The following is a 14,845-nucleotide window of genomic DNA, read 5'->3' on the forward strand; positions in this document are numbered from 1 at the left end:
TGTAGGGATTTCCTCTCACTTCCTGTTGGGCTATGGGACAGGAAGTGATGGGGAAATCTTTGCAATGAGAAACTCGCAGTGATTATTACCCTCCCTTTCTCTATCCAAAATGATAAAAAAAAAAAGTTTTGCCTATAGTTCTACTTTAACTAACAAGAGTGGTTGTTTTAGAAAGGCAAACACAGCTCTCCTCCTGAAGTTATTAGCAGGCCCTATCAGTGTACAGAGAACTTTCTTTTTGAAACTCTCCCTTCAGTAATATCTAGTGGGTCGGATGAGATGCCGCCATTTATCCCGAGTCAACACATATGCTGGCCGGGGCACGGCGGCTGTTCATCAGCAAGGCTCGTGTGTTTGTTTTCATGGGGGGCATATACAGTAATTGTGTTCTGCTCTTCTAACCAGATAGTGGACTTTTGATCAGAATAGAGGAGTATGTAAGAAATTTCCACATTATATAAGGGCAAAGAGGAGACATTGACCATACCGCCCAACTTTTTGAGATGGGAATGAGGGACGCCTATCAGCAAAAGTATGCAGGCATAGCACACACCCATTGCCACGCCCCCTTAAAGGAGAATCGTACAAAAAAAAAAAACTAGATTTGTAAAACCCACAAGTGCTTTTTTTTTACCATTACTATTCCTTTATATTGGCTTTTGGAATTTACAAATGCAGCAATTTAGAAATCAGATGAAAGGTTTAGCTCTGGGAGACACTTTTTGATAGATAAAAAGTGCATTTTATATACATCTATATCGATTAGACCAAAATGAGGGACAAATGAGGAGGTGAGAGGGACAGAGGGACATTGATGCAAATCAGGGACAGTTGGGAGCTATAGTCTTGACACATATAGAAATCTTTACGAGACCTGAGTTATACTATATTACCAAAATTATTGGGACACCTGCCTTTACAAGCATATTAACTTTAATGGCATCCCAGTCTAAAGGCCCGTACACACGCTTTGATGTTCGGACATCAATTGTGTTATGACGACCCGATCTTCCGCATATCTTACCGTTACTACGGTGCTTTCAACAGCTGATTTCACTTTTTCTTCGGACAAAAGCTGAATGTGCAGACTATAACATTTTTGTCAGATGTGAACTCAATGTCTGATTTTAGTTTTCATTAGTACGGTTTTCGTACGAAAAAAATCGTAAGAGCAAGACTACGCATGCTCAGACAGGAAAGAATACATACAAAACTATTCAACGTGTTACGTCACTTCTGACGTAGTCTGTCAAACGAAAATTCTGGAATTGTTAGTAACCTTTTCACTTTCAACATGAGACTAGCATGGCACAAAAATCGGATGTTTTGTTGTCCGAAAATCAAAAACGTGTGTACGAGGCTTAAGACCCCATACACGCTATTCGATTTTCTGCAGATGTTTGTCTTCAGATTTACCAAAACCATATAATATGAGGTCAAACCTTAAGGCTCGGTTCACACAGGGGGCGACATGACGCGGCACGACTTGCCGCGCCGCGACCTGACAAGTCGCCCCCGTTCTGTACTACGGAACCGTTCTAAGAGGAGCGACTCGAGTCGCTCCGACTTAGAAAAAAGGTTCCTGTACTACTTTTGGGCGACCTCGGGCGACTTGCATTGACTTCTATACAGAAGTCATTTGCAAGTCGCCGCTGAGGTCGTGGCAGGTCGCGGTGCGGCAAGTCGTGTTGCCCCCTGTGTGAACCGAGCCTAAGAGTTTACATTTGTATACACTCAGGCCGGCCCTTGCACTACATGGTTTTGGTAAATCTGAAGACAAAAATCTGCAGAAAATCGAATAGTGTGTATGGGGCTTTAGTCTGTAGGGTTCAGTATTGAGTTGGCCCACCCTTTGCAGCTATAACAACTTCAACTCTTCTGGGAAGGCTGTCCACAAGGTTAAGGAGTGTGTCTATGGGAATGTTTGACCATTCTTCCAGATGCGCATTTGTGAGGTCAGGCACTGATGTTGGACAAGAAGGCCTGGCTCGCAGTCTCCACTCTAATTCATCCCAAAGGTGTTCTATTAAGTTGAGGTCAGGACTTTGTGCAGGCCAGTCAAGTTCCTCCACCCTAAGCTCGCTCATCCATGTCTTTATGGACCTTGATTTGTGCACTGGTGTGCAGTCATGTTGGAACAGGAAGGGGCCATCCCCAAACTGTTCCCACAAAATGGTCCAATATGTCTTGGTATGCTGACACCTTAAGAGTTCCCTTCATTGGAACTAAGGGACCAAGCCCAACCCCTGAAAAACCCAACACCATAATCCCCCCTCCAGCGAATGATTTAGACCAGTGCACAAAGCAAGGTCCATAAAGACATGGATGAGCAAAATTGGGGTGGAGGAACTTGACTGGCCTGCGCTGAGTCCTGACCTCAACCTGATAGAACACTTTTGGGATAAATTAGAGCGGAGACTGCAAGCCAGGCCTTCTCGTCCACATCAGTGCCTGACCCCACAAATGCGCTTCTGGAAGAATGGGCAAACATTCCCATAAACACACTCCTAAACCTTGTGGAAGCCTTCCCAGAAGAGTTAAAGCTGTTATAGCTGCAAAGGGTGGGCCAACTCAATATTGAACCCTACGGACTAAGTTTATGTGTAAAGATCGGCGTCCCAATACTTTTGGTAAAATAGTGTATTCTTTTTGGGGCATATATGTGTTTTTCAACGCAGAAAGGCAGTTGAAGATCAGAATAATAGGCAACTATGGCGCCTCATCTGACCCACACTATATTACTGAATGGGGACTTTCAAAAAGAAAGAACAAAAGAGGTCTAAGCATGTGACATAACCAAGAGCAATGAGGAGACCGCGTTCTTGATATATATATAGAAAACTTTACAAGACATTAGTTGGGGCATATATGTGTGTTCTGTTCTTCAACCCACAACAGACTGGCCTTGTATGTAAGAGAGCCTAACATGTGATTTAACCAAGAGCGAAAAAGAGACATTATTCTTACAAACAAAACAAAGCTATAAAACATCAAATTATCACCCCAACACCCTAGGTATGGGCCTCATGCAAAGAGTTTTCCAGTGCAGAAAAGTGAAAAAAAAAAAAAAGGCTTAAAGCCCAACTCCAGACAGAAGGATAAAGGAGAAATCTTAGCATGAACGTGCAGTGTCTTGAAAAAGTATTCATACCCCTTGAAATGTTGTCATGTTACAACCAAAAACATAAATGTATTTTATATGATAGACCAACACAAAGTGGGGCGTAATTGTCAAGTGGAGGGAAAATGATAAATGGTTTTCAATTTTTTTTTTTACACAAATATGTGAAAAGTGTGGCATGCATTTGTATTCAGCCCCCTTTACTCTGATACCCCTTACTAAAATCAAGTGGAACCAATTGCCTTCAGAAATTATCTAATCAGTAAATAGAGTCTACCTGTGTGCAATTTAATCTCAGTATAAATACGGCTGTCCTGTGAAGCCATCAGAAGTTTGTTAGAGAACCTTAGTGAACAAACAGCATCATGAAGGCCAAGGAACACACCAGACAGCTCAGGGATAAAGTTGTGGAGAAGTTTAAAGCAGGATTAGGATATAAAAAAAAATGACCCCAAGCTTTGAACATTTCACGGAGCACTGATCAATACATCATCTGAAAATGGAAAGACTATGGCACAACTGCAAACCTACCAAGACATGACCGTCCACCTAACCTGACAGGTCGGGCAAGGAGAACATTAATCAGATAACCAGCCAAGAGGCCCATGGTAACTCTGGAGGAGCTGCAGAGATCCACAGCTCAGGTGGGAGAATCTGTCCACAGGACAAGTATTAGTCGTGTACTCCACAAATCTGACCTTTATGGAAGAGTGACAAGAAGAAAGACATTGTTGAAAGAAAGCCAAAAGAAGTCCTGTTTACAGTTTGTGAGAAGCCATGTGGGGGACACAGCAAACATGTGGAAGAAGGTGCTCTGGTCAGATGAGACCAAAATGTAACTTTTTGGCCTAAAAGCAAAATGCTATGTATGGGGGGAAAACTAACAATGCACATCACCCTGAACACACCATCCCCACCGTGAAACATGGTGGTGGTAGCATTATGTTGTGGGGATGCTTTTCTTCAGCAGAGACAGGGAAGCTGGTCAGAGTTGATGGGAAGATGGATGGAGCCAAATACAGGGCAATCTTAGAAGAAAACCTGTTAGAGTCTGCAAAAGACTAGAGACTGGGGTGGAGGTTCACCTTCCAGCAGGACAACGACCCTAAACATACAGCCAGAGCTACAATGGAATGGTTTAGATTAGATAGGTTGAATATAAATGCACACCACACTTTTCACATATTTGTAAAACAAATTGAAAAACATTTATCATTTTCCTTCCACTTCACAATTATGTGTCACTTTGTGTTGGTCTATCACATAAAATATATTTATGTCTTTGGTTGTTAACATGACAAAATGTGGAAAAGTTCAAGGGGTATGAATACTTTTTCAAGACCCTGTATATGTGATCCGACGCACAGTTCCTGCCCTGTAGCAGTAAAACTACTATAGGGTGGACAGCAAGTATGTGTATAATATATATATATATATATATATATATATATATATATATACACACACACACACACACACACACACACACACACACATAGTATCTCACAAAAGTGAGTACACCCCTCACATTTTTGTAAATATTTTATTATATCTTTTCATGTGACAACACTGAAGAAATTACACTTTGCTACAATGTAAAGTAGTGAGTGTACAGCTTGTATAACAGTGTAAATTTGATGTCCCCTCAAAATAACACACAGTCATTAAAGTCTAAACCGCTGGCAACAAAAGTGAGTACACCTCTAAGTGAAAATGTCCAAATTGGGCCCAAAGTGTCAATATTTTGTGTGGCCTCTGTTATTTTCCAGCACTGCCTTAACTCTCTTGGACATGGAGTTCACCAGAGCTTCACAGATTGCCAGTGGAGTCCTCTTCCACTCCTCCATGACCACATCACAGAGCTGGTGGATGTTAGAGACCTTGCGCTCCTCCACCTTCCATTTTAGGATGCTCCACAGATGCTCAATAGGGTTTAGGTCTGGAGACATGCTTGGCCAGCAGCCCAGTCCCTCTTCCTTTTCCATTTTCCTTCCTGATTGGCTGAGACACAGCAGCGGTGCCATTGGCTGCTGCTGCTGTCAAAATCAGGTAGCCAATCAGGGGAGAGAAGGGTCGGGGGCTCCGTGTCTGAATGGACACAGGGAGCTGTGACTTGGCCCCATAGTAAGCTGCTCGCTGTGGGGGCACTGAACAGGAGGGAGGGGCCAGGATCATAGAAGAGGGACCCAAGAAGAGGAGGATCCGGGCTGCTCTGTGTAAAACCACTGCACAGAGGAGGTAAGTATAATATGTTTGTTATTTTTATGGGGGGGGGGGGGGTGCGTGGAGGATTTACAATCACTTTAATGCATTCCCTGCATTAGGGTAAAAAAAATGTCCTGACATTTGTAATGCCCCCCTCCTTCCCCCCACTACTTACCTAAGCCTTCCCTAGATCCAGCACTGTGCCTGTCTGTTTTGGGGTCTCTCTCCCTCTCTCTCCTGACAGGACACAGAGGCAGCAGTGGGAACCATTGAGTCCTGTGAACAGGGATCGGGGGTGGGGCTGAGCCACGCTGTGTGTGTGTCAATGGATGCCCACAGGTGTGACGCAGTAGGTATGGGGGGTATACAGAGGATAGGAGGAGACGAAAGAGCGGCGGGGGACCCCAGAGGAGGAGGATTGGGGCCCATCTGTGCAAAACCATTACACAGAATACATTATGTGTATTATTTTAGGAAGACATAACTTCTTTAAAGGTAAAAATGATAATACTAAATAATAATGATCACAACCATGGACAGGAAAATGTCTGCAATGCTGGGCTCCAGCTGCCATTTTCTCAGAGACCCGGTCCTTCTCTGACCCCCCAGAGTCACCCCGGATAACCCCAGGGACACACTGCTTTAGTGGTACACGTGGCCGCGCTGTATCCCTGGGCAGTGACCCTCCTGTGCTGAGGGCACACACTTACCTCTCTCTGATGGGGATCAGTGTACACCGGATCCGTGCCGCTCTCCCCGCACAGCGTCCCTAGCAGCCGCTGGTTGCTAACACTGTGCATGGAACACCTGACAGCCCGGTAGCCAATAAACAATTTCCTTCGGTTGCACAGAAAAATGGGCGGTGACAGACCGTGATTGGTCGCAGAAGAAGCCATGGTGAGAGCAGCTCCGCCCTCATGCGTCTCCATGGATGCAGCAGAGCTGGTAGACCGGTCACGTGACGGAGAATCTGACAGAGATGCGCCAACCTGAGAGAGAGAGAGACAGACAGGACAGAGCTTCACTGGAGAAGGGGTATATAATACAAGGGGGGTATAATACAAGGGGGGTATAATACATGGGGGGGTATGATACATGGGGGGTATAACACATGGAGGGGGTATAACACATTGGGGTGTATAATACATGGGGGGGTATAACACATGGAGGGGTATAACACATTGGGGGGTATAATATATGGAGGGGTATAACACATGGAGGGGTATAACACATTGGGGGGTATAATACATGGGGGGGTATGATACATGGAGGAGGCATAATACATGGGGGGGTATAATACATGGGGGTATAATACATGGGGGTGGTATAATACATGGGGGGATGATACATGGGGGTATAATCCATGGAGGGGGTATGATACATGGAGGGGTATAATACATGGGGGGGGTATGATACATGGGAGGTATAATAAATGGAGGGGTAAAATACATGGGGGGTATAATACATGGAGGGGTATCATACATTGGGGGTATAATACATGGAGGGGGTATAATACATGGAGAGGGTATAATACATGGAGGGGGTATAATACATATGGGGGGTATAATACATATGGGGGTATAATACATGGAGGGGGGTATAATACATATGGGGGTATAATACATGGGGGTTATAATACATGCAGGGGTATAATACATGGGGGTATAATACATGGAGGAAGGTATAATACATGAGGGGTATAATACATGGGGGGTATGATACATGGGGGGGTATAATACATGGGGGGGTATGATACATGGAGGGGTATAATACATGGGGGGGTATAACACATGGGGGGGTATAACACATAGAGGGGGTATAATACATGGGGAGGTATAATACATGGGGGGTATAATACATGAGGGGGTATAATACATGAGGGGGTATAATACATGGGGATATAATACATGGGGGGCATAATACATGGGGGTAGAATACATTGGGGGGTATAATACATGGAGGGGTATAATACATGGGGGGGTGATACATGGAGGGGGATGATACATAGGGGTTTAATACATGGGGGGGGGGTATGATACATGGAGGGTATAATACATGGGAGGTATAATAAATGGAGGGGTAAAATACATGGGAATATAATACATGGGGGGTATAATACATGGGGGGTATAATACATGGAGGGGGTATAATACATGGGGGTATAATACATGGGGGTATAATACATGGGGGGGGTATAATCCATGAGGGGTATAATACATGGGGGGGTATAATACATGGAGGGGGTATAATACATGGGGGGGTATAATACATGGAGGGGGTATAATACATGGGGGGGTATAATACATGGAGGGGGTATAATACATGGGGGTATAATATATGGAAGGGGTATCATACATGGAGGGGGTATAATACATGAGGGGTATAATACATGGGAGGGTATAATACATGGAGGGGGTATAATACATGGGGGGGGGGTATAATACATGGGGGTATAATATATGGAAGGGGTATCATACATGGAGGGGGTATAATACATGAGGGGTATAATACATGGAGGGGGTATAATACATGGGGGGTATAATACATGGAGGGGGTATAATACATGGGGGGTATAATACATGGAGGGGGTATAATACATGGGGGGCATAATACATGGGGGGGGGTATAATAGAGGGACATGGAAGGGGAGAGGTGAGAGATATGGAGGGCTGCATACAGACAGGGAAATAATCAGGAGACAGACAGGCTGAGAGAGAAGAAATGATAGGGGAGAGGGACATACAGGGGGGTCGGGGGTAGGTACCAAGAGACAGGGAGGTTGTGGGAGGCGTGTCCTGGATCTATAGGATCATATAGAGTCATAGTGCTGGGTAGAGGAGGGGAAAGGGACAGGCCAGGCACTGATCATGTGGGATAATAGGGAGAGAACAGGTGGAGGTACAGAGAGGGGCGGGGTCTGACATCAATCTGTAATAGGCTGAGGGGGAGGGGCCCCCGAGTGGGGGGAGGGGCAGAGAGTGACAGTGAGAGATGGAGATTCTGGATGACACACAGACAACTCCTACAGACAGACAAGTAGTGGGGATGAGGATAGAGATGACATGGATGACAGTTTATAACAAGAACACAAAGAGATTTTCATTGACAGATCTAGACTGCCGGTGACAGAAGAAACTGACACTGAACTAAACTTTGTCAGAGAGAGACGGGGGAGGGGAGAGTTGTAGATTGAGACATAACTGCCACTCAGAAAAATAGACGGCTACCAAGAGAAGAGACTGTTACTAAGGTGGCTGCTATAATGTATGGGGGGGAGGGGGGGGGCTGGAAGATCAAACTGTCATTTGACATAACACGGTTCTGATCCTTTGTCTTTTACAGGAGGGAAGGACATTAGAGGGATCCTCACAGTCACCGCCGAGCTGAGGATGTAGAAATTATAATTAATGACATCCTGGGACAATAAGTCCAAGTGCAATCTCCGTGTGGGGTGACTTATACCACGCAGAGGAGAGGAGCATCTGGTGAAAAGTGAGAGAGGAGCATCTGGTGAAAAGTGAGAGAGGAGCATCTGGTGAAAAGTGCCTGTCGGTGAGTACAACACCCATCATCCCGCTGTGTAGCTGAGCGGGGACACATGACACTGGACTGTAGAGGACTTTATATGAGTGTATATGATATATGTGTATCCTGCCAGCGTATACCCACCACCGAGGTGCAATATATAGTAAGACTTTGCAGTGTCTATACATTATATACTCCTCTTTTCTAAACTATACTCTATAAGTGTCCTCTCTTCAGTCTGTATTAGCCGTGGTCTATATATTCTATATAGTGATGGACGAACTTCCGACGGGACGTTTCGCGAACGCGAAACGCGAACGGACACAAACGTTCGCGAAAACGACCGTTCGCCGCGGGCTCCATTGACTTCAATGGGAGGCGAATTTCGCAAACCTTTAGGTCGAATTTGCGGCCACGGGGTAATTATTAGGGGGTAGCACGTAGTCCCACCACCTGGACAATAGCATAATACATGTATGAGGTGAATTTGGGATCGATAACTACAAGCATTTTTTTTTTATTTGGGAAATTGTTCTGACAATTCAGGACTATGGAGCTAATGAAGGCAATGGAGGAGAGGGAAGGTCAGGGACCAGGGTAGGCAAACAAGAGGGTGCAGGAGATACAGAGCACTGACAGCAGCACCGTAATACAGAGCACTGACATCAGCACCGTGACATACAGCGCTGACAGCAGCTCCGTGACATACAGCGCTGACAGCAGCTCCGTGACATACAGCGCTGACAGCAGCTCCGTGACATACAGCGCTGACAGCAGCTCCGTGACATACAGCGCTGACAGCAGCTCCGTGACATACAGCGCTGACAGCAGCACCGTGACATACAGCGCTGACAGCAGCTCCGTGACATACAGCGCTGACAGCAGCTCCGTGACATACAGCGCTGACAGCAGCTCCGTGACATACAGCACTGACAGCAGCTCCGTGACATACAGCGCTGACAGCAGCTCCGTGACATACAGCGCTGACAGCAGCACCGTGACATACAGCGCTGACAGCAGCTCCGTGACATACAGCGCTGACAGCAGCTCCGTGACATACAGCGCTGACAGCAGCTCCGTGACATACAGCGCTGACAGCAGCTCCGTGACATACAGCGCTGACAGCAGCTCCGTGACATACAGCGCTGACAGCAGCTCCGTGACATACAGCGCTGACAGCAGCTCCGTGACATACAGCGCTGACAGCAGCACCGTAAGCAGCCCCAGGAGGAAGTCAGCACAGCACAGGGATGGTGTGATCCCCTCATAATAAGAACCCCCAGGAGGAAGTCAGCACAGCACAGGGATGGTGGGAGCCCCTCATAATAAGAACCCCCAGGAGGAAGTCAGCACAGCACAGGGATGGTGGGAACCCCTCATAATAAGCAGCCCCAGTAGAAATATGACACCGCTCAACCTCTTCAAAGAGGAGGGTAGGGGCATATAGTACGGTGTGCTTTTTTGGGTCAGGGAAGTGAGCCAAATGAATTAAGAAGGTCTGTGTGCTTGATTCCAAAAATTGTTTATAGACATATACATGGTCTACTGATCACATGTGTTGAATTCCTCCGAGATCCATGCCTCATTCATTTTTAGAAATGTGAGGTAGTTAACACTGTCGTGAGCTAGGCGAGTACGCTTATCGGTCACAATCCCCCCTGCTGCGCTGAACGTCCTTTCGGACAGGACACTGGATGAGGGGCAAGCCAACAGTTCGATTGCAAATTGGGCAAGCTCTGGCCAGAGGTCAAGCCTGCCCACCCAGTAGTCTAGGGGTTCATCACTCCTCAGAGCGTCCACATCGGCCGTTAACCCAATGTAGTCGGACACCTGACGGTCTAGGCGTTCCCTGATGCTGGATCCGGATGACACCTGTCGATGGGTCGGCTGAAAGAATGACCTCATATCCGAAGTCACCAACACATCTTCAAACCGGCCTCTTCTTGCAGGCGCTGTTGGATTGGTACCCGCAAATCCTTCTCTGGGAGTGGGAATTGCTCCTCTGCCAGCGCACGCAAAAGCAGAATGCAGCATTTCTCGAAGCAAGGCCTGGAAGTGCTGCATTCTGACAGCCCTCTGCGACGGCGGTAACATTTCCGCCATTTTGTGTTTGTACCGGGGATCTAAGTACGTTGCCACCCAGTACTGGTCCTTGACCCTCATGCTTTTTATACGGGGGTCCCTATTAAAACACTGGAGCATGAAGGCCCCCATTTGCACTCAAGCGGAAGGTATGTGGTGGTGGTGGTGTTGTTGGTGGTAGTGTCTTTGGGGGTGCACATAGCAGAGAGTGAAGAAGAGGGTGCAGATCGAGAGGATGAGGAGGGTGCAGAAGAATAAGGCTGAGTGAGCCACTCAACCAAGTCTGGTGCGTCCTTTAAAGTAATTGAACGCACCTTCTGCAACTTCCCACTTTGGCTCAAGGCTGTTGCTCCTGCCCTACCCCTACCACCCCTGCGGAAGGGCCTGCCTCTTCCTCTGCCTGTCATTTTTTAAATCACCCTGTGACAAAACTCTTAGTCCCTATACCGCTGAAGGACTGCTGCAGTATAGGGCAGCGGTCAGCAGTAGTGCACGTCAACCCTATGTATTGTGGACCGATAGCGGTCCTTACAGAACAGCAGACTGTACTGCACTCAGGCCTATGTACCGTAGCACCCTATACCAAGTTACCAGTCCTTATAAAAACTTTTGTGGACCAAGCAGGTTGTGTGTTAGTGTTTAGCAGACTGTGCGTCAGTCCCTATACCGCTGAAGGACTGCTGCAGTATAGGGCAGCGGTCAGCAGTAGTGCACGGCAACCCTATGTATTGTGGACCGATAGCGGTCCTTACAGAACAGCAGACTGTAACGCACTCAGGCCTATGTACCGTAGCACCCTATACCAAGTTACCAGTCCTTATAAGAACTTTTGTGGACCAAGCAGGTTGTGTGTTAGTGATTAGCAGACTGTACGTCAGTCCCTATACCAATGAAGGACTGCTGCAGTATAGGGCAGCGGTCAGCAGTAGTGCACGTCAACCCTATGTATTGTGGACCGATAGCGGTCCTTACAGAACAGCAGACTGTACTGCACTCAGGCCTATGTACCGTAGCACCCTATACCAAGTTACCAGTCCTTATAAAAACTTTTGTGGACCAAGCAGGTTGTGTGTTAGTGTTTAGCAGACTGTGCGTCAGTCCCTATACCGCTGAAGGACTGCTGCAGTATAGGGCAGCGGTCAGCAGTAGTGCACGGCAACCCTATGTATTGTGGACCGATAGCGGTCCTTACAGAACAGCAGACTGTAACGCACTCAGGCCTATGTACCGTAGCACCCTATACCAAGTTACCAGTCCTTATAAGAACTTTTGTGGACCAAGCAGGTTGTGTGTTAGTGATTAGCAGACTGTACGTCAGTCCCTATACCAATGAAGGACTGCTGCAGTATAGGGCAGCGGTCAGCAGTAGTGCACGGCAACCCTATGTATTGTGGACCGATAGCGGTCCTTACAGAACAGCAGACTGTACTGCACTCAGGCCTATGTACCGTAGCACCCTATACCAAGTTACCAGTCCTTATAAGAACTTTTGTGGACCAAGCAGGTTGTGTGTTAGTGATTAGCAGACTGTACGTCAGTCCCTATACCAATGAAGGACTGCTGCAGTATAGGGCAGCGGTCAGCAGTAGTGCACGTCAACCCTATGTATTGTGGACCGATAGCGGTCCTTACAGAACAGCAGACTGTACTGCACTCAGGCCTATGTACCGTAGCACCCTATACCAAGTTACCAGTCCTTATAAAAACTTTTGTGGACCAAGCAGGTTGTGTGTTAGTGTTTAGCAGACTGTGCGTCAGTCCCTATACCGCTGAAGGACTGCTGCAGTATAGGGCAGCGGTCAGCAGTAGTGCACGGCAACCCTATGTATTGTGGACCGATAGCGGTCCTTACAGAACAGCAGACTGTAACGCACTCAGGCCTATGTACCGTAGCACCCTATACCAAGTTACCAGTCCTTATAAGAACTTTTGTGGACCAAGCAGGTTGTGTGTTAGTGATTAGCAGACTGTACGTCAGTCCCTATACCAATGAAGGACTGCTGCAGTATAGGGCAGCGGTCAGCAGTAGTGCACGGCAACCCTATGTATTGTGGACCGATAGCGGTCCTTACAGAACAGCAGACTGTACTGCACTCAGGCCTATGTACCGTAGCACCCTATACCAAGTTACCAGTCCTTATAAGAACTTTTGTGGACCAAGCAGGTTGTGTATTAGTGTTTAGCAGACTGTGCGTCAGTCCCTATACCGCTGAAGGACTGCTGCAGTATAGGGCAGCGGTCAGCAGTAGTGCACGGCAACCCTATGTATTGTGGACCGATAGCAGTCCTTACAGAACAGCAGACTGTACTGCACTCAGGCCTATGTACCGTAGCACCCTATACCAAGTTACCAGTCCTTATAAAAACTTTTGTGGACCAAGCAGGTTGTGTGTTAGTGTTTAGCAGACTGTGCGTCAGTCCCTATACCGCTGAAGGACTGCTGCAGTATAGGGCAGCGGTCAGCAGTAGTGCACGTCAACCCTATGTATTGTGGACCGATAGCGGTCCTTACAGAACAGCAGACTGTAACGCACTCAGGCCTATGTACCGTAGCACCCTATACCAAGTTACCAGTCCTTATAAGAACTTTTGTGGACCAAGCAGGTTGTGTATTAGTGTTTAGCAGACTGTGCGTCAGTCCCTATACCGCTGAAGGACTGCTGCAGTATAGGGCAGCGGTCAGCAGTAGTGCACGGCAACCCTATGTATTGTGGACCGATAGCGGTCCTTACAGAACAGCAGACTGTACCGCACCCAAGCCTATGTACCGTAGCACCCTAGACAGACCAAGTTACCAGTCCTGATAAAGAGCTTTGTGGAACAAGTGAGTTGTGAATGATTAGCAGACTGCAGCAGAAGGGCAGCAGTCAAGTATAATATTCTTTCTATATTTGGAAGAAAGAATATTATACGTGTACAAGCCTATTACCGTACCACTGATACCAGTCCTGAAAAGAACCTTTGTGGAACTAATAGTAACAGCAAGTCTTTAAAATTATCCTCACTGCCTGACACACTGCTTCCTGCCTGTCCCTATACAAATTGGCAAAAAAGAGTAGGCTGGAACGATTAGCTGGAATAGCTCTTTTGTGGACCTGATAGTAACAGCTAATGATGATGATGATGATGATGATGAAGAAAGACTAATCTGGCTGAGCTGTCCCTAAAATAGCAGCATACAGCGCTCTGTCCCTTTATCTAAACTGACAAAAGAAACTCAGGCTGCTGACCTAACACCTATACCAGTCCTGAAAAGAACTTTTGTGTACCAAATAGCTAGCGTTTTCTCTGTCCCTACTCCACACAGGATCCTTTCCCTACAGTGACAGAAGAAAGAATGTAAAATGGCCACCGGATCGGGTGTATTTATAGGTTAGGGGGAATGTCCAAGTGTCCATGAGCTGTCATGTCTCAATTGGTTGTCCTGTAACACATGATAAACGTGTCACGAAAGGTTAAAGTTCTTGTATACATTAAACACGTAAGTCCGCCGGGGCGAACGACGGAAAAAGGCGTTCGAACCCGCGGACGGCGAAAGTCGGAAATTCGCCGCGAAACGACCGCCGGGCGAAACGTTCGTCCATCACTAATTCTATATACAGTTTTTACCTACAATGCTCCAGCTTTCTATTAATTAGATCGTTTTGGACACTTTCTCTGTTTATCCATTGATTTTACATGACTATAACTTAACCCCTTATAAACCCCTTGTAAAAGACTTTTACATTTCGTTTTTACTACTTAGACCCCTTTCACACTGAAGGTGTTTTAGCGCTAAAAATAGCGCCGGAAAAATGACTCTCATGCCACTCCAGTGTGAAACCCCGAGTGCTTTCACCCTGGGACGGGGCAGTTGCGGGACATTCTGGAAAGTCCTGCAAGCAGCATCTTTGGGGCACCATTCCCAAAATG

At 46.7% G+C, this 14,845-nt stretch overlaps 2 protein-coding genes across 4 annotated transcripts in view; one reads left to right on the forward strand and one right to left on the reverse strand.

Moving 5' to 3' along the window:
* DNAI3 (dynein axonemal intermediate chain 3) overlaps window positions 1-6,193 on the reverse strand; it is a 139,464-nt gene extending 133,271 nt beyond the window's left edge. Inside the window, exon 1 of the mRNA XM_077450325.1 lies at window positions 6,037-6,193. The gene's annotated coding sequence lies outside the window, so the exon portion shown is untranslated. The remainder of the gene's footprint in view (window positions 1-6,036) is intronic.
* A 54-nt stretch (window positions 6,194-6,247) lies between these two features.
* Window positions 6,248-14,845, forward strand: part of MCOLN3 (mucolipin TRP cation channel 3) — an 89,069-nt gene continuing 80,471 nt past the window's right edge. For 2 of the 3 annotated variants that reach the window (XM_077450326.1, XM_077450329.1), the window contains exons 1-2: window positions 6,248-6,361; window positions 8,669-8,878. The gene's annotated coding sequence lies outside the window, so the exon portion shown is untranslated. Of the gene's footprint in view, window positions 6,362-8,305; window positions 8,577-8,668; window positions 8,879-14,845 lie in introns of those variants that run through there. The other variant, XM_077450327.1, reaches the window with a different exon arrangement.

This window comes from Lithobates pipiens, unplaced genomic scaffold (genome assembly GCF_037356315.1).
Source record: "Lithobates pipiens isolate NorthernLeopardFrog02 unplaced genomic scaffold, aLitPip1_a1.2 Scaffold_23, whole genome shotgun sequence".
NCBI lineage: Eukaryota > Metazoa > Chordata > Amphibia > Anura > Ranidae > Lithobates > Lithobates pipiens.